General features: G+C 45.9%; 1 pseudogene; it reads right to left on the bottom strand.

Annotated features, from left to right (window-relative positions):
* Nucleotides 1-8,208: 8,208 nt before the first annotated feature.
* On the bottom strand, nt 8,209-10,082 carry LOC120839330 (annotated as a pseudogene).
* Nucleotides 10,083-23,609: the final 13,527 nt, after the last annotated feature.

The raw sequence follows: 23,609 nt of genomic DNA, 5'->3' as shown, positions 1-23,609 counted from the left end.
TGGATGGCTCTATACCACTGTCTAAGAAAACATAGACAGGTGTGGAATGTTTTACTGGGGCCTGTTGCTCATCACATCAAATCACCTGTTTACCATTCTGGAAAATCATGGGGTTGCTGTAGCTCAACAGCTTCTTGTCCCGACTCACTGGCTGCTCACACCGTCTTGTGGCTCATGAGTTTAGCTCATAGCGCAGCTGACATTCATCTTCTCAAAATCTTGTTGTGTCTGGTGTTACCGTATTTTCCAGTGTATAAGTCGCGGTTTTTTTTCAAACATGTTTCTTGCTGTGTTTTATACAAAAATGTGAATTATAGGCGTTTTATTTTAGGTTCACGACACAACGCAAATTTCTTTATGCGCCACGCTCCATTTTTTGTATAGCACCGTAACTACGTAGCCATAGGTGGTGTTGCCCCTTCCAGAAGGCAGTGTTGTTGCCGCATTCCTGTACTTGGAATACGAGGAACTTTACGGTTTCCCCAAAGTGGCTCAATTTGGGTAGGCAAGACAGTGAGAATAAAACTTTTACAGCATGTGATCGATGTTACCTAATTCAGACATGGTTCTGTATTCGTTACCTTCAGTCGAATAACACTAAAAGGCGAGTGGGCTGGTATACATGCTTTGCAGAAAATTTTCTCGAGTCTTTCTTAGTTTCCGTTTGATAAGCAGTTTTTATTTGCCATACCCAGCTGTGTTGCTACACGTAAAAGGAAGGAAGGAAAGGAAGGAATCTTTTAGCGGTGCCCAAAAAAGTGTGTCAAGATTTATCTGTCTGCGTATCAATGCTCGCGCCATCGCTGTGACTTGGCTAAGGCTAGACTAGTAGTCGAAAGCTTGGTTCATGAGTGTCTGGCATGTTTAACTTTTGTTCGCTTGGCATGTGCACGCTTGAATGAAGCCGACTGCCTTCTTCTCATTTTGCATGTTCTACGTCCTTTTGCTGTGGAACGCTCAATTCCCCTGGCCAGACAGCGTCATGATATGGGCATTTCTTGCGAGTCGAAACGTAAAAGTTGTACGTCAAACGGAACTAACAGAACTTATAGCCTGGAAATTGTGTTTTTTTTTTTTCAGGACACTATAGTAAGTTTGAAAACTCCTTTTCATAGGTTTCCAGCTCATTGACTTTCCACAGATGCATAACATCTGTTGGCAAGTTGTGCTAACAACAATATCATTTGTATGAATGAGCTGCTGGGAGAGGCACAGATGGCTTTACAAATTTTCTGATGATGTGGGGAACATTGGCAATGAATCCTCCTGTTGCATCATTTAAATGGGGTTACTAGAGAAAACCTGGCAGTATCCACTGTGATGTCACACAGTACAGTTGCCAGACCCCATGTTACTTAAAGGGACACTGACACCCCCCAAAATTTTTTTTTTAATTTTTTGCCAGGCGTTTCATTATGGTGTCGGAGGACTACCCAATTAATATTTTCCAACAGAGTAGCGTATTTTTTTAATAAAACCAAAAGACGCAACTGCTCGAAACCGAAACCGAAACCCGACGGAGGTCGGAGAAGTGGAGAGAAGAGAGTGAGTGGCGGAAGTCACGTGGCTACACCCCACCGTGTGTTTTTTTTTTTGTTTTTTTTTCTCCTTCCCGGTAGCAGACGACATGCGGCGTATGGGAACTGCTTGCCGTGGGATTCTTTTGCAGTTATGTATGTTCCGCTCGTTGTTCTCTACTCCAAGATGAGTTGTTTTGTACATTGAGGAGTTGGAGATGAGTAGTGAGTGCCCGTGGTGAATTTTGATCGGCTCCGAAAAGAATACACCCAAGATGTTGCGTGAAGAGCTGGCTCACATGTCCCGCGTCCGAAACAGAAGTGGCATTGTGCGACAGAGTTTCCGAAAGATCAACGGGATCGGGACCAATGGCTGGCAGCAATTCCTGTAGACCATTTACGGGCACCTCGGAAACCGGACGCTACCTGATTTATATGCTCCTTGCATTTTGTGGAAAGTGATTGATTACATTGAGTTCGCAGGTGTCAAAAAGGATATCCCATACCATCTAATTCAGCGACGTGTCGTCCACAGCATTTGTTTCTTATTTTTTTGTTTCTTCAGTAATAATTGTAAAAAAAAAAAGAAATGTAAACATCAAAAAATATTCAGAAAAAAAAAAAAAAAAGAAGCTTTACGGGGGATCGAACCCGGCTCTACCGGCGTGTGAAGGGGACGTCTTTCACACTGAGCTACTTGGGCATATCGAAAGTGATGTATCTTTTTCCTTAATAATAATTTAGCCGATAAACTGTAAGTTGGAAAGTTTGCTGCCGATTTTCCTCTATCAAAAGCACTCCCGGGATGCACCACGCATTGGCGACATTCTCACCTAGTAAAGAAATCGTATGCGTGCATATTCCACTCGAAGTAGACACGTCACGTCGCGCTTGACGTTTTCGCGAGCGATGTCTTCAGCCACAAGAAGGGAGCGACGGCTCGGCGACGTCTTCGTGCAAATCGGCTTGGTGGTCGGGCGTGTCGTACGGGATGAATACCAATTCTTTTGATCAGTCCCAAATTTCTCTTTTAAAAGTAGACAGAATTCGCCAGTACCGCGAACGACAGTTCTGAAATAGAGGTCCCACGCCCGTCGTCCGCTGCCATCGCCGTCCCTGCGAGTCCCACGATACGCGAAACGACGCACGCACAGAATGCTTCCGGTTGTCTGTGAAACTTTTTTTTCAATCAACGTATTTGCAGCTTTTTAGAAGCCACAAAAAATGGGTTTTATATTTTTTTCTATTTTTAATATCGAGTGTGTCCCTTCAGTGACCCACGACTTTGATTAAATTTGGTGGTCGCATCGATACCTTAGAAAACGGCCCGTGACCGCGAAAAAGAGAGTGAGCGAGACTCGAACCGGCCAGTTCTTGATCGGCGGTTTTCGGGCGGAAAGAAACCGAATTTCGAGCCGCAAATTCTGTTCTGGGTAGTTGAGCTCTCATATGTCACGTACAACTAAAAACCTCGGCGAGCATAAATACCCTGTCAGTGTCCCTTTAAGGTGGGAACAGTGTTATATCCAGTGACTGTACCATTGAACAATGTCCCTTACAATATCTGTGTAATGGTGACCATCAAAGGAAGCTTGGTTAAGCTCCAACTCAAACATGAGGACACTGGTTTAATTGTAAGAAACCAATCAGCGAGTCGCCAATGTAGGAGCAAGGCCCTGGGCAAATGATGCAGTGCCAGTCTCTGAATGTCTTGAAGCTTTGAAAAGTCTGTATTAGGATCATACCCCTTTTGAAAACCCAAAGGGTGGGCATTTGTCCACAATCTTGCAACAGAGACATTTGTTGTTGGGGCATTCATTTCAATATTTGAACTGGAGATGTCTGGTTCACTGGTTTGCCTCTAGGCAGATGTCATGCAGGCATTGCGGGTTAATTTGTGACTTTGCCTCCAGGACAGTGATACAGCCCACGGCCATTATGTAGAGGCATTTGAGTGAGTGTGGCTGAGCGTTTGAGGCTTCTGGTTTCATACCTGTTCTGGTAGTGTGGATTTATTCTTAAATTGGGCAGATCCTTATGTTATGGGCTTTGAAGTGCCCTTCTCTGAAAGTTAGTTGCTGCTTGGTTTTGAGTTTGCTGGTTTGCTTTCAGCGGTCGGATTCCTTTTAGGCCAAATTTTGTTGCGATATCCAAAGCTTTGCCCAACGTGTAGATAATACATTTTGTAATTTGCATGCTAACTGTAATTTACAAACAAGTCAAAAAATAATCTTGGAACAATCCACCTGAATTTCCAGAGCAGTATGAAGAGCTGCCACACCTGTTAAGGCAGCTTTTTAGGGAAATTTAGATGCTGTTACTTTCCAAAGACTGCTGAGAAATTGCATTAAACAATTTATTGTGTCATGGCCACAGCTTGAAATGAGGTATGGTCTATGATAACTAAGTAGGTCGGTACGAAAAGATTTCCTTTTGAATGGATAGGCACCACTAGAGCTGTGCAACTTTAGCATCTTGTTGCAAAAGCAGCCTTGGAAACGATTCCACTGGATAGTTGTCTTCTTCAAAGATGAAAAACATTAAATAATGTTAGAATATGATAGTGCAAAAACAAAAGCCGTCTTCTCCTTGACGACGGACGACTGCTCGCTGTCAGCGTGATCTTTGTGGCCTTCTCTGGCTCGCCGCTGCGTATAATGCCCAGGTGCGACGTCGGGCCCCTTGTCAGCATCCATACTGTCGTCATGGCCGTCTTTGGCAGAATTTACGACGGGAAGTCACTCACCGTTCTTCAATTCCATGACCAGTCCTGGACGAGCACGTCTGTCATTTGGCAGGTCTCCACAACAATGCAGCAGAAAGCTTGCAGTTGCCCTTCGGATCCCACTTGGCATGAATTTGCGGTGTGGCCCGTCAATCCACATCTCTGGCAAGATGGAGTCTTCATATACCCTTCCCTCGACAATCAGCAGCCGGTGTCCCGTGCAGTTGCAGAGGAAACATTGCGTTGGTGGTCATCCTTTCTTGCATTCTTCCTATCAACAAGATGTGGAGCCTCCAAATTAGGTTATGCTTCCGGGAACCGGTCGGCCATCAGCGCCATGGTCCACCAGCGCCCTGGTCTTCTCCTTGAGGAGAAGGGTGATATACGGCGAGCAACCCTTAATGAATTGCTCTGTGAGCAGTAGGTAACTGAGAGTGTCATACTCCGTGGCCGTCCCGGAAAGTTTAACCCACCAGTAGAAGAGGCTCCTCAGGCGGGCTGCGAATTGTGCCCCAGATTCTGTTCTCAGGTTTGGCGCTCGGGAACTTTTCGCCGAATCCTTCTGCGGTCAGTCAGAATCCCTTAATCAAGGTCTTCCTCACACCATCATAGCCTATGGACTCCTCCGGGGTGAGTCGAAAAATGACCAAGAGCACTTCACCTTTCAAGCACAAAGCGAGCACTGCACCCCATTGGTCACAGGGTCAGTGGCTTGCTGCTCTCAGCCTCGCATTCTCCACCTCCCGAAGTCGAATCTGTAGCTCTAGTACCTCCTTTGCGGTGCGTCTCTCTGCCTCCTTTCCTTGAGCCTGCGACTCTATTGCGGATTCGCTCTTGTCGTTCTGCTTAGAGTCAGTTCTCAAAAAGTCGTGTGCTCACTGTATGCAGGCCAGCTTTAACAACCAATTGTATAGACTATTGTCGGCGGGCTTCCCCCATACGGTCTTGACGAATGTGGCAGAGGCCATCGTACAGAAAGTGAAAGGCCACACATCCAGGAAAGTGACGCTGTCGGCACTGAGCAACACGAGGCCTGAGGTCGTACCATACATACACAAAATGCCGTATAACCTCAAGAAGGTTGCGAACAGATATGGAGTGCCTCTCCTGTTTTTAGCACCAAAGAAACTTGTCTGGTGAAAGCAAAAACGAGCGGCGATGTGGCACGAAGCATGCCAGGCCATATATTGAATGCGTCACGGGGGTCATTTATGAAATCCCCATAGCATGTGGAAAATCGTGAGTTGGGCAAACGGGAAGGTGCACCAATGACCGTTTGAGTTAGCATGCACAAAACTTAGGCTAATGATGGGACACATTTGCCCGAACACTGTAGTGTCTGCAAATATGAGCCACTTTTCGGTTACACCTAGATTCTACTGGGTGTCTCAAATAGTGGCCAGGCTCTTTAATTCGAGTGCAAAATTTGTTTTCTTAACCTACCCCGCTACTATTTTGTGCATTGTTGCCCACAGGTGGTGCACTTTTTCTATAAAATTTGCAAGAAGCGAACTTGAGGAAAAGGTAAAAAACAAAAAAGGCTTAACTCCTATGGAAACGCAGCGAAACCACCGATCTTCAAACAATAAGGCGCCGTTTGGCATGGGAGACAAGAGATGGCACAAGTGGTCACAATGCCAACTACTGCAAATGAACGAGCATATGGGGCCGAGAGCCGGCGTCATTAGCAGGCAATCTTTTCGACTCAAAAATGGCGCGCGTTCCACAGGCGGCAAGAACTTGAGAAGAGGCAATCGCAGTATACGCTTTATCGTGTTTCTTCTTACCGTGGCTACGAACACAGAAATATGTTCATTTGGGTGTACATGTGTTTTTTCATTTGTGTCAGCAGCAACTGCATTTTTTTTAGGTGAAGCAGAGACATGGGAGGAGGTTTCACAGGAGTGATCAACCAAACGCATGTGTAGTTGGCCCTAATGATGGCCATTTGGTTGTGGGTACAGCTCAGTCTTCGAGAAGCTTTTAAAAAAATACAAATGAACAAGAAAAAACGATGGGAGGCTTCAATACTAACCACACGCACACACACAAAAAAAAAAGGGCAGTATGTTTAGCGGAGCTCGGCGGGTCCTCCTTGAAAGTCGAAGCAACTATGCAGCCGGTGGCGGTACTCCTCAAAGGCTGCACCCTGCATCCTGTCAGGAATCAACAGAAAGACCTCCTCAATGGGAGCCTTAGGTTAACCACGGTGGCGATGCGGCCGACATACACCTTTTACTTAATAAATCCCCAAACGGAAAAATCGCAGATCGTCAGATTCAGGGAGTGTGCTGGCCATGGCATGTTGGAGGATGCCCTGCCCATCCACCGACTAGGAAATGGGCTGTCCAGCCAGGTGCGCACGGTGGACGCATAGTGCAGAAGCGCCCCATCCTGCTGAAATATGCAGGTTTCTGCATATGCAGCTGCTCCAGTTCGGTAAGGAACTCTTCCTGCAGCATTCAAAGATAAGACTTGACGGTCACTGAGTTCTCAAAGAAAAATGGCCCGATGATCCCTTCCCTCCCAAATCCTGCACCATACTGTAATCTTTGGTGTATGAACAGCTTCCTCCTGGTGCCAATGGGGTTTTTCTTACTCCAATACCAGAAGTCGTGCTCATTTACTTGGCCATCGAGGTGGAAAATTGCTTTGACGCTGAACATAAGGAACTGGAGGTGGCCTAGGTCAGCTGCAATTTGGGCTAGCTCGACTTGGCAAAATGCGAGGCACCTTGCCTTGTCATTTCCTGAAAGCTCTTGCGGGATCTGCATCTTGTATGCAAACAAGCGGTTCTTCTTCAAGATCCAGTGAATGTAGTATTGAGGAACGGCAAAAAACCTGGCCCTCGTTGACACGTGTGGGTCCACAGCATCAAATGCACTGAGGATTGCATTCTTTAAAGGGGTTATGACACAGAATAAATAAAACATAAGATAACTATGCCTGAAGAACCCACTATGTATTACCATATATTTGTGATATTTGTTTTGTTAAAGAGCCCGCTAGTTTCAGAGTTCCAGTCGTTTTTATCGCGGATCCTTGGCTCCGCCCATTGAGATGTTCGAAGGTCCGTGTCGTGGTCAGCTTCTGCTGCACGCGCGCCCCTAGTAGCGCTGTGGCGCAACCGGCGGAGCTGAGGCTGACCAGCTCGCTGCACGCACTCCCAAACTAGGCTCTCTCAATCCTCGAGGATCCTTTGGGGAGATGAAAAAAATGATACAGCTGGCCTGCTGCTTCTACGTGTTAGAACAACCAACAGCACAACATACTTTCACTATCCTTGCAACTATTTTTGCGCTACCAGCTGGGTTCCCTTTCTCCTTGAGCGCCTGGCGGTGAGTGCGATGGAGAAAAAGAGGCACAGAGAGGAGCAGGTGCTGGTACACTAGAGGGCAGGGCAGCGGACTCTGTGCTTGCAAGAGTGCCTCGGCGAAGAGAGTTGCTGAGCGCGGCGAGCCTCATTCAGCATCACGTGACCCACGGATTCCATGATGTGACTATTAGAGGCAGGGGTGGAGGCTTGTTACGTCACATTCAGTCAGGGTTGCCTGATCATTTCTTGCCAATGATCAACATCAGAAAATTAATTGTTGCAATTACTTGAGCTCCATAAGTCGTGAAACCTATTCTGAACACTATATGACACATGTAGACCTCATATCTACCTCCCAAAATATTCATGTCATAACCTCTTTTACCCAGTATTTCCCACTATAAGAAAATGTAGTCCTAATGGAACTTGCTGTCTGGTAGGGCTCCGAGGACACCCAGGAAGAATTCTAGTAAGTGACAATGTAAAAATATTACACGCCGTAAGAGTTCTACGGTGTTGCATATCTGCAGCGGAGGGCAGTGACTTAAACAGTGAGCAACAGAAACCATGTTATTTAACAAATTTATTATCACAAAGAAAGGAATGCATGACTCGCCAAAAACAATGCAGCAACACAAAAAGATGTCTTGTTAGTTGTGAAACTGTACAAAACAATTGCGATCCTTGTTTATGCAAAGATTCACTTGGTATTTCGAGCGGGAGATGAACGCGTAACCACCTGAACAGGCCTTGCAGTGGTTGCGCCGGTCATTCCACATGGGCTGGTGCTCGGTCCCATCAGTTTTTATATCTCGAGGAATTGCCATGGCAGGCCTTCTTTTTGGCTGGTGGGAGCTTCTCTTCAGACGGTCTTCCAGCTGGACACTTCAGATACAGGACAAAGCTTGTTGCTAGTTTGGCTAGAAACTCTGGGAACAGCATGGAATGCTGACCTTGTTGCTGAGGAATTCTTTTGTGCCTAAATCATGCATTGACCACAGCCATCTTGACGATGGGCCAGAAGATGTAAAGGTACCATCTCTTGAACCTCATCGCAAACCGGTAAAGGCCCATACGCACATTCGCGTTTTTGAGCGCGGTGCGTTCCATAGCGGCAAGCGGACATGTCTCGTTGCGAAGATTGCTTGCGCCAAACTTGTATGCACACCTGTGTTGACACGCAGTCAACCGCAGTCAAGAGCTAATAACGCGCTATCGTCGCTAGTGGCTCACCAATAGTAAGCGAAATCCAAGGCAACATGGCGGCGCACAGCGACAGCGTCGAAGTGTTCGATCTTGGGACAATCTCGCCGGCTTCCCCGACGTTTTGTCAAGCTTGAACCATCGCAGCCTTGGAAAATACAGTCCCCATCACTCCCCAAAAAGAAAAAGCAAGCACTGCGACCGGCGAACCGGATACGTCTCGCTGAGTCGGCCGGGTGGGGCGAGCGAACACGTCACCCCCTCTCCTCTTTTGGCTTCTGATTGGTCGAACGCACCCGAACGCACCGCAACGCTTCAAAAAGTTGAGCGAGTCTCTACTCGCTTGCATCGCGCTATTGAGCGTTGCAGGAAGGCGCGCGTCGCTCCCCAAGCAACCGCGCCTGGCCGCAAGGACTCCGCAACTCACTCAAACGCGTTCAAACGCGAATGTGCGTATGGACCTTAACTACATCTTATTTAGGAGATCCATGCCACCCATTGACTTATTATGGTCACCGACGACTGCTGGCCACTCCACAAGAATTTGATCTTTTGTCTTTTTGTCCCACCTTCTTACAGTGATGGTTGACTTTACACCACTGCAATTGGAGAGTAGTGTGACTGTTCTGTTAAACCATTTGACTGCAATCATTGGCTTGCTTCCACAAAATGCCACGGAAGAATCACACGTTCCCCGGCCTTTCTTTTTCATTGACTTTATATCCATCAGCTTGCAAGACTGCAGTCTGTTCTCACGGACTGTGCCAATGTATGCTTTTTTTCTGCTAGTGACTTGTGCCACAAGGTAAGGGCCAATGAAATAGTTGTCCGCCACAATTAGGTTATCTCGATCAGGAAGGCTTGTACACAGCTGCACTACGACACCAGCTTTTAGTCCCAGCTGGTACCCTTCCTAGTAGCCATAAATGCCTTTGGAATGTCCTTGGTACACATCAAAGTCGTAGCAGAGGCCTGATTATCCCGCACGAGCCCAATGTTTTAGACTCCACTTGCTTTTCGGCTTGTTAGGGATATATTGCCGGATGTGAGAGCGCCCGTGGAAGGAGATCAAGATTTCAAGCACCACTGACTTCTTCTCTTGTGAAATACGTATCATGTTGTTTCGCAGGGAGGACAGCAATGGGCGCACTTTCCAGCAGCTGCCTTATTTCGTCTGGTCAGTTGCTGCATCATTGTCAGTGAAGTGCAGATGACTCGTGATCTTCTCAAACTTGTTTCGAGACATGACGTCAGCAACAAGTTCGTATGGACTGCCAGTTTCCCAATATGCGCGAACTCTGTGCATGTAGACGAGTCCCATTCTGAAGAACATTCTCAACACCATTCTCTATGTTTCTGCAGGTTGTATTTCAAACATTCTTCATGTTTCTGCAGGTAGTATTTGTTCGTCTCTTCCGCAACTTCTCTCATCATGTTCTGAGAGACGAACATGTCAAAGTACTGCTTTGCTGTTAGAGGATCAGCAGGAGTCAACGGAAACTCGTCCTGGTAAGCGGTTGGTTGCTGGTCAAAGGCCGCCTTTCTCCAGATGTAACGCTTTTTAGCGTATTGAGATCTCAAATCGTTGGCAATAACATCAGTTCCCCCTGTAGCTTGGTTCCCATCAGGCTCATAGCCGCCATCGTCCTCTTCACTGCAGCCCTCATTCTCTTCACTGGTGCTGTCTTGTATATTAAAGCTGGCTTCGTCTTTACTACTACTTTCGTCACAGAAGAAGTCGCTTTCATTTGTATCAATGTATTCAATAAAGTTTTTCTTACAAGGACACTTTGGTCTAGGATGACGGTGCGAAGACTGGTAGTGCCTGTGCACACGCAGAAATAAATCACTAAATAATAAAAGCAAAACCACATTGCAGGCGGGTTAAGATTTTAAGGAGCACTACTACATATCCATGTCAAGAAAAAAAGAACCCTGTTGCAGATATGTGCATGACACCGAGATTTGTTTGAACTAAGTGCCCAGCGTGCATATATGCAACACACGTCGTGGCAAAAATATTCAGTGAAAGCTATCCACTATTTTTTAGAATTATGCATGTTCAGTTAGTCTATTAGGTCACTGCTAAACATCTGCAATGTTTCATGCGCAAAACTTTACAAGTGCTGTTGTTAACAATATTTGATCATACCTTTGTGTTGGAAGTCCTGGACGCCGCAGGTGCCACCATTTTCAGACGCGTCGAACAGTGAAAAGGTTTCCCAAGCGGAGATCGCACGAAGCTCACATATCGAGAAAAACTAGATATTGACAGTGTGGACAACTTTTATCGAGGAGCGCATGTTATCATACAACTGTAGGGCTCTGAACCTAGTGTTGCAGACATGCAACATGGGGTGTTACTGGGTTAAGGATACCTGCTGTGAGGGCGACAGACTGGTCTGTTTTTTGTCGCGGGCGTTTCCATCCTCTTCGAAGTGTCTCATCCAACTCAGGATGGCAGTCAAGCTCGGAGGCCGTCACCTGAACTCTGTTCGGAAGCGTCGGTGGACTTCTTTATTTTGGGAATTAAATGCATCATACCGACACTGAACGTAGAAGACAGCGCAGATAACGGTCGCATAACCAAAAACAGGCACTGTAACAACAAGGAACTGCAGACGGCATAAGTGCCCCGAAAATGAAACAGTCAGAATAACTCGGCAAACTATTTTTTAATTAATTGCCGAGTTGTTTTTTAAAAAACATTTTTAATGAAGAACGGAGTGTGAGGAGCCGCCCTCGAATACAAAGGGCACAACAGGCCTGCTATGGCTACGCACTGGCAGCACCTCCGATTATCAACATGATGCCTGCCGTTCCTTCCCTTGCAGCTGAAAAGACGGACAAGGGGAAGCAATAGTAAACTCTGTTCTTTCTTTGGACCTAATCGTGTCGGCTATCGTCGCCGGTGGCGTGCTGTGCGGCGAAGAGCCGTTAAGAAGCGACGCCGGGTTGTGGTGCGAGAGTTCAACTTCAAAAATTGTTTTTTCGCTTTTAACAAAAATTACTTTGATTGAACTTTCAGAATCAAAAGACAGTCATTTGTTCTTCCAAACCCACCATATTTTCTATTTTTACTTGGACCACCTCAGGGTGAAATAAATGGCTGTTTATGCGTCAAAACCCACTTTTTGGCAAATTCAGGATTTTCTTTTACTGTGAGATATTTAATTGAGCTGTTTAAACATTTTTTTATAGATTATATACCTGCAGGGGTATATAATGCGAGCGTCTGGTAAAAAAGTTCTATTAAATCCTCGGATTAATTAGTAGATATTTTAAAATAAAATAACAAAAATGTTAAAATTTTCAAGACAAATTGAAAAACAAACAAATTAATTGACAAATTAAAAATAAACAGAACTGCACAAGCCCAACCAAATTGCAAGTCGAAAGCCGTGCAGATTTAAGCAAAAAATATTGTTGAGTGTTTTATAAAAAAGCTGATTTTTCATAAATTATGGAGTGATACCTTGTTTCACGCTATTTTTAAAAGTTAAAACCGCGCTCACGTCCCCAAAAAGCTTTTTTGTCAAAAATGTATTACGGCATGGCTACGGACAATGCGGCAAAAGGCGGTACATTTTTTTTTTTTTAGAAATCGAAGGTGGTCGGGCGCAACGTCTGAGACATTTGACATGGAATGACCCTATTACAAGCAAAGGAGGCTTCTTCGTTCCAGTTACGTTTGCCACGACCAAGAGGGTGACACACTCTTTACTTTGCTTCCTGCCTGTGCACTTGTCTCCCTTGTATGCGGCAAGAGCTTGAAAAGTAGTGCGGTCTGATCTGAGTTGAATTTGTCACTCAGCATGTACCGTATTTACACGAATGTAGGTCGACCCTTTTTTCAATTTTTGAAAATCTGAAGTGGGGGGGTCGACTTATAATCAAACCAAAGCATTCCACCGCCGGCAAAAACGAAACAATCGCGATATCATGGACACCTCGGCTTGTTACGAGTTCAATACCCCGAGCATTACACTGTTTTGTGCGCTCATTTTACAAATTAATTATTTTTTATATGCGCGAACGAGTATTATTGGTAGCGATTCGCAAAATAACCTGAATGCACGGCGGTGAACAGAGCACGGAGCACCCGACTCCGGGGGGGTGACGGCACTTCTCGTAAGAGCCACTCCGGAGGCCGCTGGAACAGCTTCACGGCTCGCTTGGCTCGCTCTAATATGACACACTTTAGTTATTTGGGTCGTACGGAATAGTATGTACCTTTATTAACATTTTAAAAGTGTAATTGCTTTGGATAGCACATTTTTCTTCATCGGTGAACGATGTTTAACCTCGCTATATTTGAGACCCAAACCTCTGTTCCACAGCCGGTGTGTAAAAACAAGCAACGATTCTAAGCAAATTAACAATCGAAAGGAATATAGACTGTGTTCAAGACTCGCCAGCATTTCTTTGACTGTATATTGCCAATATGCCATTCCTGTCACTATATGAAAATGACCCTGTCTTGCATCTTTACGTGTGGCTAAAAACATACAAAGCGTAAAGAATAAAGTATGTGGGCTATGAAAGGTGTCACGTTTTATTATTTTCTGTGCCGGGCTTCTCTTCGCAGTTTTTCGCACGGTTCACGGTCGCACATCGTTTGATCGAGTACAGATCATGCTGGTGCGCTAACTATGTTCATTTGTATTAAAACGCGTGATCCTGGCAGTTTAGGTTTTCGGTGCTCGTTTATGGCCGTTCTTCACTCAGAAGCAACCAACAGCTGGGCTGTTGGACGCAAGTTCGACCCGTCGGAGTGGGTATGCTCCAGTGGAGTCCGCGGTGGCGCGGAATCTTAAAGTGTGACGGCAAACGAAGAAGCTTGCGCAGGCCAAAGTCTGGATAGGTGGGGATGCCTTCCGAAGTTGGAAGTCAGGCTTGCAACATACGCCGCAAATGTGCACAATCGGTCCCTACCCGTGACGTCCAACGCGGTCGCCGAGCAAGTGTGGAAGATCAGGATGATCCTGTCATTTGCGAAGTGCGAGATTTCATTGGACGACGCCGACAACGTGCTTTGAGAACGTAACAGTGATGACGACGGGACTGACATCACCAGTGCGGATGAGTTGTAGTTTAGTCGCGAATGGAGCGAGAACGACAGTGAGCAGCTTCAGTTGTCCGGCCTCCAGCATGAACTTCCTAGTTCCGATAACGCCTGGCCATCTCATGCACCTCGCACGTGCATGCGCAGCCAAAGCACGTCAAAAGGCATATATCGCGTGTTGGAGGCTCGGCTTTCGAAACAGATACTTTGCCGTTCTCACGTGTTTGCAATAAAATGCGCATCTAAAAAAAAATATATATATATATATTTTTTTTTGCTGATGTGCGATGTGGGGGGTCGACTTACAATCAAATCGACCTACAATCGTGTAAATACGGTAGCTATCCAGGTAGCCCTGCAGGGCTCCATTTCGCCACATCACTCAACTTTCTATGCTTACGTCTTTACCTTCACCAGACATGGTATGGAAGACGAGGTCGTGCCTTTGATGGAAGTGGTAAGACCACACCTCAGATGCGGCAAAGCCGTGGTGTTTCAAATTGAATGCGAACTCGGCTGCCTTTGCCATGATGAAGGGGCCGCTGAGAGGAAGATCTTGCTTTCTCGTGTTTTTATCCCACGTGATGAGGCCTTCTCCAAATTCGAGAAGTCTTTTTCTGTTGTGGACAAAAGCTTCAGCCTCATAGGCATCCTCAATTGTTTTCTTGCGGATGTATGTAGACAATGTGCTTTTCGGGATCTTGTGCTTCTTGGCAATCTTGACCTTGCTCGCTTTTCCTGCATCTACTTCACGAAAAATCTCCACTTTCTCTCCAAGCATTTTGGCATTATACCTTTCTCGGGCTAGTGCACCCGATGACGATATCATAGTCTCAAAGTGCGTAGTGCATCGCCCGGTCCTACGGCTAACACCACTGGCCAAGTCACAAAGACAAATGAAACGACCGTCGATTATGCAACGGTGGCAACAGCTCAATCCAGTGGGCCCCGGCTCAACGCTGGTAAAGTGGAGAAGGAGAACAAAGGGAAGCTGGAGTCTTCATAGAGTGCTAAAGAAACCCTCTTGAACCTCCGGTGACATTGTTCCAAACATCCGTGTGCACATTCCTATCGGCCCACAGTGGATACCGGCGACGCTCTCGCATTCCTGGCAATGCGCCTGCTGCTTTTAGCAACATGTAACAACTTGGCTCCTGCCGTGCCACCTATCTCTTGACTGGGAAAGCTCTACGCGTGGTGGCGCGTGTTTTGAATTATCGGTGCTGGAAACGATTTGAGCGCGAACTAAAGGGTTGTTTTACACATGTACCTCTATGCAGTGTGACTGAACCATGGCAATTGGTTCAAAATATCCAGAAGTTTGAATTAACGATTTGTGAATTACTAAGCTTTCACTGTATTACTTTCCCGCAGACTTGCACACATTACTGAAAAAAGTAACCGATTACAATTACTATTACTTCACTGTAAAAAGTAACCCATTACAATTACCATTACAGCCTAAAAAAGCAATCGAAAAATTACTCTAAAGTAATCGATTACTTCCCACGTTACTTTTCATTCAACTTTCGTTTATTACGGTAGCATAATCCTTGAAATCTCGTGCTCAGTTGTTCCAAAAAAAAAAAGATCCTTGATTGTTTTTGCTTAAAGCTGAGTGAGTGATGCCAACACACTTAATCCCTCATGCAAAAAAAAAAAATAATAAATAAAGAGTGCTGTTTAAATACATTACTCACAAGAGGCTGGATAAGGTCATACCTGGACGTAGTCTCCTGTGTACCCCAAAAAAAAATGTACCCAGGAAACAAAGCATAGTGAAGTGGCCTACTAATCCTCGAGGTCCCGTGCTTAGTGGTTTTGAAAAAGAAAAAATAATTGACCGTTGCCCAGAGCTGAGTGACTCCAGCACATCTCACCCTCCCCCCCCCCCCCCCCCCCCCCCAAAAAAAAGGAGAAAAATTGTGTTGGGTAATTTTGTAGTCGATTACAACCAAAAAGTAATTCAATTACAAGGATCGTTACTCCTTAAAGGAAGTAATTGAAGCGTTACAAAATTACAGTAAGATGTAATCGATTACAAGTAATCCATTACTTGTAACGCGTTACATACAAGTCTGCTTTCCCGTGATGGACTTGATATTTTGTAATACACTTGACCACAAAAGTTATCAACGTGTCTAAATTCTGCCGTGTCAAGAAGCAGGTCGTCGGGATCATCATGGGATCTCCCACTCGGCATCATACTCAGCGGACGATAGTGTAATCAAACCATGATCTGTTCTCTCGTGTCACACTTTTGGAATATGTGTGAACAGATTGTGTAGGTTCTACTATCTGGTGGCAATTAAAATGTCCAGAATTATGCAGCTATTGCCTGCGGTAATGCAGCAACGACGGTGACAAACTTAGAGAGTAATTCTGTTCTTCCGGAACAAGGGGTCGATTGTAAGTGTTTGAATTTGTGAACTTAAATTTTTCGGACTGCCTTCCCTTTCCATCTTTCTTAAAGGGGGGAGATGTAGGGTTGCCACCTGTTTGTGTGAATTATCTCCCACCAGTCTGTTGCACCCCCTGTTTTTGTTTATTGTGATGCCGGCTCGTGCTAGCCGAGACAGCACTTGCCTGAGCCGATCATCGTGTTCCTTCTGGTTACGTCCAAAAGCGAGAATGTCGTCAATCATGTTGGCCACGCTGTCTTGAACTTTTAGGATTCTTGCCATTTGTTTCTGAAAGTACTCCGGTGCTGATTATTGCCGAATGGGAGTCGACAAAAACAATAGCGACCAAAAGGAGTTATTAAAGTCGAGACTCTGGGTCGGCTGCCAGCCTGACCTGATGAAACCTCAGTGTAGCGTCCAACCTCAAGAAGACAGCCACATTACCTAGGAGACCGAGGACTTGATCGATAGCCTGAAGAATCTGGCTCTCTCTCAATACCACCTCATTTAGACGCGTAAGGTTGACGCAGAGCCAATATGCTCCTGTAGGCTTCAGGACGGCGACGAGTCCGGAGCACCATGGGGTTGGTTTGCTGACGTGGCGAATCAATCTGTTGTCTCTAACTTCTCGAGCTCGTGCCTGACGACCTCTCTCAGCGGGATAAGAATCTGGCGAGCTGCACTGCGTGAGAATGGCACGGCGTCTGGTTGAAGGCAAATGGTGTATTTGTCTTTGAGTGTTCACAGTTCGCGAAAAAGTTTGGCATGGAGCGTTGTTTCAGGGTCCTCCACAACACCAAGAAATCGTACAACCTTGAGTGCTTCAATCGCTGACAGTCTCAGAAGAGTTACAGAGAGGGACTTGATGATGTAGAGCTGCTGAGAGCTTGTCTTCCCTTGCCACTGCAGTCCTGCCAGATACGATCCAAGCACACACAGTGATTAGTAGGCTGTCAACCTTTTCAAGCGTGGCTGGCAGATTGGGAAAGTCACGGGGTATGCAGACACCTCCACCCCAGAATCCATGTTGAATTCCGCGGTGTAATTATCCACGGTGACATCCACATGCTTTGCCTTGGCAGGCTGTCCCACAGCGTGCAGCTGGATAGAGCTCAGCTTGCCCTGCTTGACTTTTCTTGAATGGCACACTTTGGCAAAGTGCTCTTTCCTTTTGCAGTAATTGCAAAGCGAGTTCCGTGCTGGACAGTTTGAACGTGCTTGAGGCGTACAACCACAGAATGAGAAATTTGAGGAGTCACACGAGTCTCCTATTCTCGCTTTAGCTCCAGTTGCACGTGCTGGCTTGACATCCGAGCATCGACGGGAAGAAACTTTCTGATTCTTCGTGTCAGCGACTTGGACCGCACAAGAGCCCTCGATGCTTGGTTGAGCAGACACTCTTTCTTTATCTGCGTCTTCAGTCTGGCGCACTTCACTCGATGCCTCGTTGAGCGTAAGCCTTGCGTTCTGACACAGCTTGTCCGGGAAACACGTCTCGCAGGCCAACGACGAAGTTGTCGCGAACTAGCCGCTCTTTTATCACCGCTGACGGGTAGCTGCAGTCTTTTACGAGCTTGCAGAGCTCTGCATAGTAGGCATCCACACTCTTGTCTGGCTGCCGGATGCGTTTGTGGAAACGTGACGACTCGTAGAGCTTGTACGCTGGGTGTACAAAGTGAACGGTAAAGTGTGCAACCACCGCATCGTACGATTCGAGAGACGCTTCGTCGAGCGAGAACATGTTCAGCAGCAAGCGAGCTTCCGGACTTGTACAAAAATGCAGGGAGTGTGCCTGGATGTCTTGGGAAGCTTGACCAAGACCTGGGACAGTGGCGTTGTCCTGGTAGCAATCTTGCCAGGTGGTCCAGCTCCCAGCGTTCGAAAAGCTGAAGGCGTCTAGCTGTCACAGATTGACATTGATTTACTGCTGTCTGGAATCATTTGGCATACTTGTGTCATGGTGACTAGAGTTCAGAGTATGTAGTTTACACTTCTGACACCATGTTCGATGCTCTTAGGGCCCGCGCCATGACGGTATGGGTGGAGTGAGCGAGGTTGTGACCGACATGTCTCAAACCAGCGAACAGAATGAATTTAATCCCGAGGATCAACTAACTATTTACGAAGGCAGGAGGCGCCACACACTGGTGGCACATAATTCACACAGAGAATTGGGATAACCTCTACAGTAAGAAACCACAGTCCCGCATGTCGCTGTGTCTGAAACTTGGGTAGCTTGGATACGAGAGCAGCCACTTTGTGGGACGTGGTGGAAACGCCAGTAGGGGCAGGCACTTTACCCATGGGAGGATCTCGTGGTAATCACGGGTTTTGTTGAAGATTAAGATATCATTTACGCAGGCGAAACAGAACTCCAGCCCCTCAAAGAACTTGGTTGATGAAATGCGGAATGTCTGGGCTGCATTTCTTTGGCTAAATGGCATGCTTACACACTCTTGAACATACAAAATAGTGTCGTTACGGCAGTCTTGTGGATGTTGCTTGGCTCTACCGGGACCTGGTGGTAAGGCTTGTCCCTCACTACCTTGATCCAAGATCATTTGTGAAGGGGATGGGGAATGGGAAATGGGGGGAGGGACGAATGCTAGCAGAGACAGCGAATGCCAACCTCAGTGATGTGATTGCTGTGCCAATTGCGCTAAACTGCGCCAAGGGGCTAACTCTGCTACATCCTGCTACATTTTCACAAAATATGGGTAATCTGTGCCAAGCCTGCGCCAAAGGACCCACTTTAGGTCGCCTTTTAGAACTGAAACTAAACTGAGTACTGTAATTGAGCAGGCGTGTGTTATGTGGCGCAAGCGGCCACCTAACACAAAGTACCATGCGTCAATTGTCCACCCGGTCTTGCATGGTTTTCCCGGCGTCTGGCGTTTCGCGCTCTCTCTTGTGGGTCTCGTCTCTTTTTTTTTTATATTTTCAGCGATAGATGCAGATGTGTGTAGACGCTCCGACGCTAGCGTACCGGGCACCAGCTACGCCGTCATGCTGTGAAACGAAAACATGTTTTTGCGCTGCAGGAGTTACTTTGTGAGCTGAAGCAACGGCTGTGGGAAAACTATATTTGATCACTGCCTTTCAGTCACCGTGGTCGCGCGACTTCAAATGTTGCCGTCCCCACATCACTGCAGATATGGTACTTTCTAAAACGAAACTAAGTACCGCCACATCTTCATCAACATCCCTGTTCTTGTTTAAATCATACGTTACTTCAAAAATCCATCTTTAATTCAAAGACTGCTCTGTCAAAATTAATTATCTAGATCCCTCTCGGTGGGCCTTCTTTCGAGAGGGACGTCGGTACGTGAAAAATCTGCCGTGAAAGAAAGTTAGTGAAGAGAAGTGAGCTAAAGCAAAGAAGGCAATGCCTGCACGCTGAACCCGCACAGCGTGCCTGTTTGTCTCGAGTTCAGTCGTTGCACAAAGGGCTCCAAGAACATTTTTGAGGTTAGCTCGCAATGTCTTGCATCGATGCACTCAGGTTCTTTATTTTTTGTGTGTTAAGCTTGTACCTTGTTTGCCGGCCTGGCAAGCACGCGCCACTGGACTGTTTTTGTCGCATTCTTGAAAGTTGCATTTTGTCTACAATTTTGGGGATAAGTTAGCGACAGAGCTAAGGGGCATGGTTTCGATTTCGATCGGGCAGCCGTTGTCTGCGCTCGCACGACGAAGCATGCCCAACAGCAAGCCTGCCGAAGTTGGCCTCACGTGCATGCGAACATGATTGTGTGACTGAGGCACCAGCTGGGACTCTTGCAATCCATTGTTTTACGTTTGCTTACTTTTGACGAAAATCTGGCACGTCGGGAACCAGTAAAACGGTGGCAAGCGGTTTTTCAAAATGGCTTGGTAATGCCTACAGCACGGTACACTTGTGATTTGTCTAAGCAGTAAAAACAGAAGCAGCGAGCTCCGTCACAACATGTCACATCAGAACACAACACAAAGTGACCTTCGTTTGTACATCACTTAAAACAAATATTTTTATTTTCCTAAGAATACCTGCTCCAAAATCCACATTTGCTGCTCCAAAACACTGTCTTGTCTGCTCCAAGAGCCGCTTTTGCTGCTCCAAAACACTGTTTTGGTTGCTACAAAGGCAACATATGCTGCTCCAAAACACTGTTTTGGCTGCTCCGAAACGTGCGCCAAAATGGCTTAGGCCAGTCACATCACTGCAACCTCTCAAATGAAGTTGAGGGACCCGAGCACTGCCTTCTCCTCTTTGTCTTTGCCTTGGAACATGTTCGTTCTTCGTGTGTCGTAGGGCAAAGTTGTGATGCAAGTCCTTTGCAAATTCTTTGGATGCTGGCTGTTACGGTGCATCCCTGTAGGAGACACTGTTGCGGAATGGACACCCCAATTCCATTCCAATTCCATTCCAGGGAATTAGTCTCCTACAATTCCACTCCTTGCAACTCCTAGGAATGGAGACACTGGGACCATTCCCACTTAAGGGGAGACATGGGTCTTTGGAGCCAAAAATGTTCTAAAACTGCATTTTTTTGAAAATGGTAATGGCTGTTGGTCTTTTGAACCTACAAGGCTTCTAATTTTGTGGATGAATATTTGAGCTATAAATCACATTATAATGTCTCTGCGGGCTGAATGTGCATTGAAGTTGACTCTAAAACATAGTTTTCACAAAACACAATTTTTGGACTCGTTGAAAATTTGCAGGAGGGATATCTCAGCATCTAAAGCAAATAGAAATATAACCTTTTCTGAAATGTGTAGCTAAATGTGTGAAGCATACAATGTTGAGAGCAGAGTTTTTAATATAAGTCTAGAAAATTTTTTATTTGATCTTTTGTTTTATTACTTATTAGTCATGCATTGGGCTCTGTACTTCAATGTGTGGTAAAATCACTAGTAATGGGTTTATCTTAAAAGTATTTCCAGCTATTCTCTACACTTCGTAGTATCTTGCCATGTGTTAAAAAGGATATTTTGTTGAGCAGTTTTTCCCCGATCGTTTCTCCAAACAAAGGCAGGCAAGTTTTAATTATCTTGAAAACAATTCTACTGACTGAGAAAATGACCAGATATATGAAATCAGCACAAAAAGATGAACAAGCTTGTGCAGTTTCATTGGGTTTGGTCATAAAATAAGAGAAAAAGCTCCAAGACCAGTGTTCCCCCTTAAGGAATGACTGAACTCCACCATTATACTGTTCTAATTCCTAAACGTGAAAAAATTGCCATTGACAGCCACATTGTTTTACGTGTCAATCGAAGCCGAAACCATGCCGCTCTCCTCCCTGGCCAACTAGTTCCCAGAGTGCAACGCGCGCAGCATTGCTGCCAGGGATTTATGGAAGAAGTCTATTGAAGTGAGGGGAGAGAGGACAATTGAGAGGCAAAGGGTATGGGCGAGAAGAAATTTCTCTTTCCATTTCATACAGTGGTTTGCACTACCTTTCAGTATACAGGGACCCTAGTGTCAGTGCCAGTAGTACTATGACAGCCCTTGTGCCCAAAAAGATTTACGTTAGCCAAATGCTTGATGTTTTGTTTAAACAGTTTGTCTAAATTTCGCTATGCCTGCAGTTTGTCGTGGAGCTTAGCTCTTTATGTCGGAATATTGAAAAATGATCATAAAAAATATTTATTGATGTTTTCTTGCACATTTTTGTGGCCTAGTTCTGTGAAAAAAGTTGCAACGCATCTCACAGCAAGCAAATTTTCAACATTAGGCACTTATTAGTTCTCTCATGAATCTAAGTGAAAGCTTGTTAGGAAGCAGCTTTGGTTTTTAAAAGTATTGTTTGCTCAGCACAAAAACATTCTACTTTCATTGACTTTTACTTCAAAGTCTTATGGCTGATGGAACTGGAAAAAACCATTTGAGTGCTTGTTCAGACACAGATGGACACTGCACTTTATTTAGGCACATGAAGACGGTGTGGTCACTGCATCCAGGCCGTCTGCACCTCTGCCGGGTGCCCTTCACCACCGACCAGTGTCCAGTGCTGTCCATTCTCACGCTTGCAGCAGGCACAGGCTTCGTCGGGCCTTATTTCTTTCTTCACTTCGAGGGCACTCTTCGTTAATGTCGATGGCCTCCCTCTTCGTTTCGGAGAAACAACCTTTCCTTGCTTCATCAGGCTGGCTGCGATGTTTAGCCTGGACTTGAGCAAATCCAGCTGCCTGTTCATGCCGTCGCCTAGTGGATCTCAGTCCTGCCGGTAGAGCATCCAGGCGAGGACAATTACAAGATCCAGGAAATGAAAACAATGTTTTAGGTAGAGCTTTGACCTAATGTGAATCCGGTAATAAGCAATCAATGCGTCGTTGAGGTCCATGCTGCCCGTGTGGCATGGATCTCAATGACAGGTAGCAAAAAGAGAATAGCGCAGCGCTCTTTCGTTCTACTACTTTTCTCTTCCTCCGACGTTTTGTGCACTGTTTCATCTTAGTTTCAACAATGTAAACCATTTATCAAAGAATAGCAGTTGGTGTCCTGACTGAACCACCTGTGCCAATTTCAGGACAATGTTTCCGCTTGCCCCATTATCTGACTGGCCTGGGACATGGTCAACCTTGTCTGTGCACACCTCGAAAGAATGCACAATGCTGTGTATATCACACAGGACGCAAATATTGTATCCTTATTTGTGAGGTTCACTTGGGACATATTGCTTGAGTACTGATCGGCCCTTGAACAGAACCTTTTGCTTATCAATGCAGAGCGTTTTGTTCTGAGTAATTTCTTGATATTCTGGAAAAAGAAAATCTATGACTGGTTCCACCCTGGATAGATGGTCTTTCTATGAGTCGTTTCGTGTGGGCATGTTGTGATTGTTATTGAAATGCAACGTCGATTTTATTTGCTTTTACCGGTCACTGGCCATGGTGTCGGCAATTACAGGCACCCTGCAATCCTCAGACCAGTATTGGCATGTTTAGGGGAGCTGGTGTACGGATTTCGTCACAACACAACCCGAAAACTGCTCATGCTCTGGCTTCATTAACTTCAAGGATCAACTGGGGGTGTCTCTGCACAATGAGCTGAAGAAAGGCATTGTCGAAATTGTATTTAGAAATACCCTATCCGAAACTTACATTGCCACTCGGTGGCAAGGAGCTTTTCTATTGTGGCAGCTCTCGTCGACTGCAGCCACCTGGTTTTGGCCACATAGCATGTTGCTGGCGGCTATTGGTAGGTGGAGCCGCAGATTGGCTGTCATCTAGATTCTCTTTGTCTTTGCTGCTGAGATTATATGCATCACTCAAAGCAACTGGAGAAGGTACAACATAGTCGGGATCTTTATCGTTGCTCTCGCTGAGGCAACTATCATTGCTTTCGTCCTCGGGAGATAGGCAGGTTCTCAGCCGGTTGGCACCGTAGAAGGTGCCA

The sequence above is a fragment of the Ixodes scapularis genome, unplaced genomic scaffold (assembly GCF_016920785.2).
Source record: "Ixodes scapularis isolate PalLabHiFi unplaced genomic scaffold, ASM1692078v2 ptg003260l_1__unscaffolded, whole genome shotgun sequence".
Classification (NCBI taxonomy): domain Eukaryota; kingdom Metazoa; phylum Arthropoda; class Arachnida; order Ixodida; family Ixodidae; genus Ixodes; species Ixodes scapularis.
This window is presented reverse-complemented; position numbering and strand designations above follow the sequence as displayed.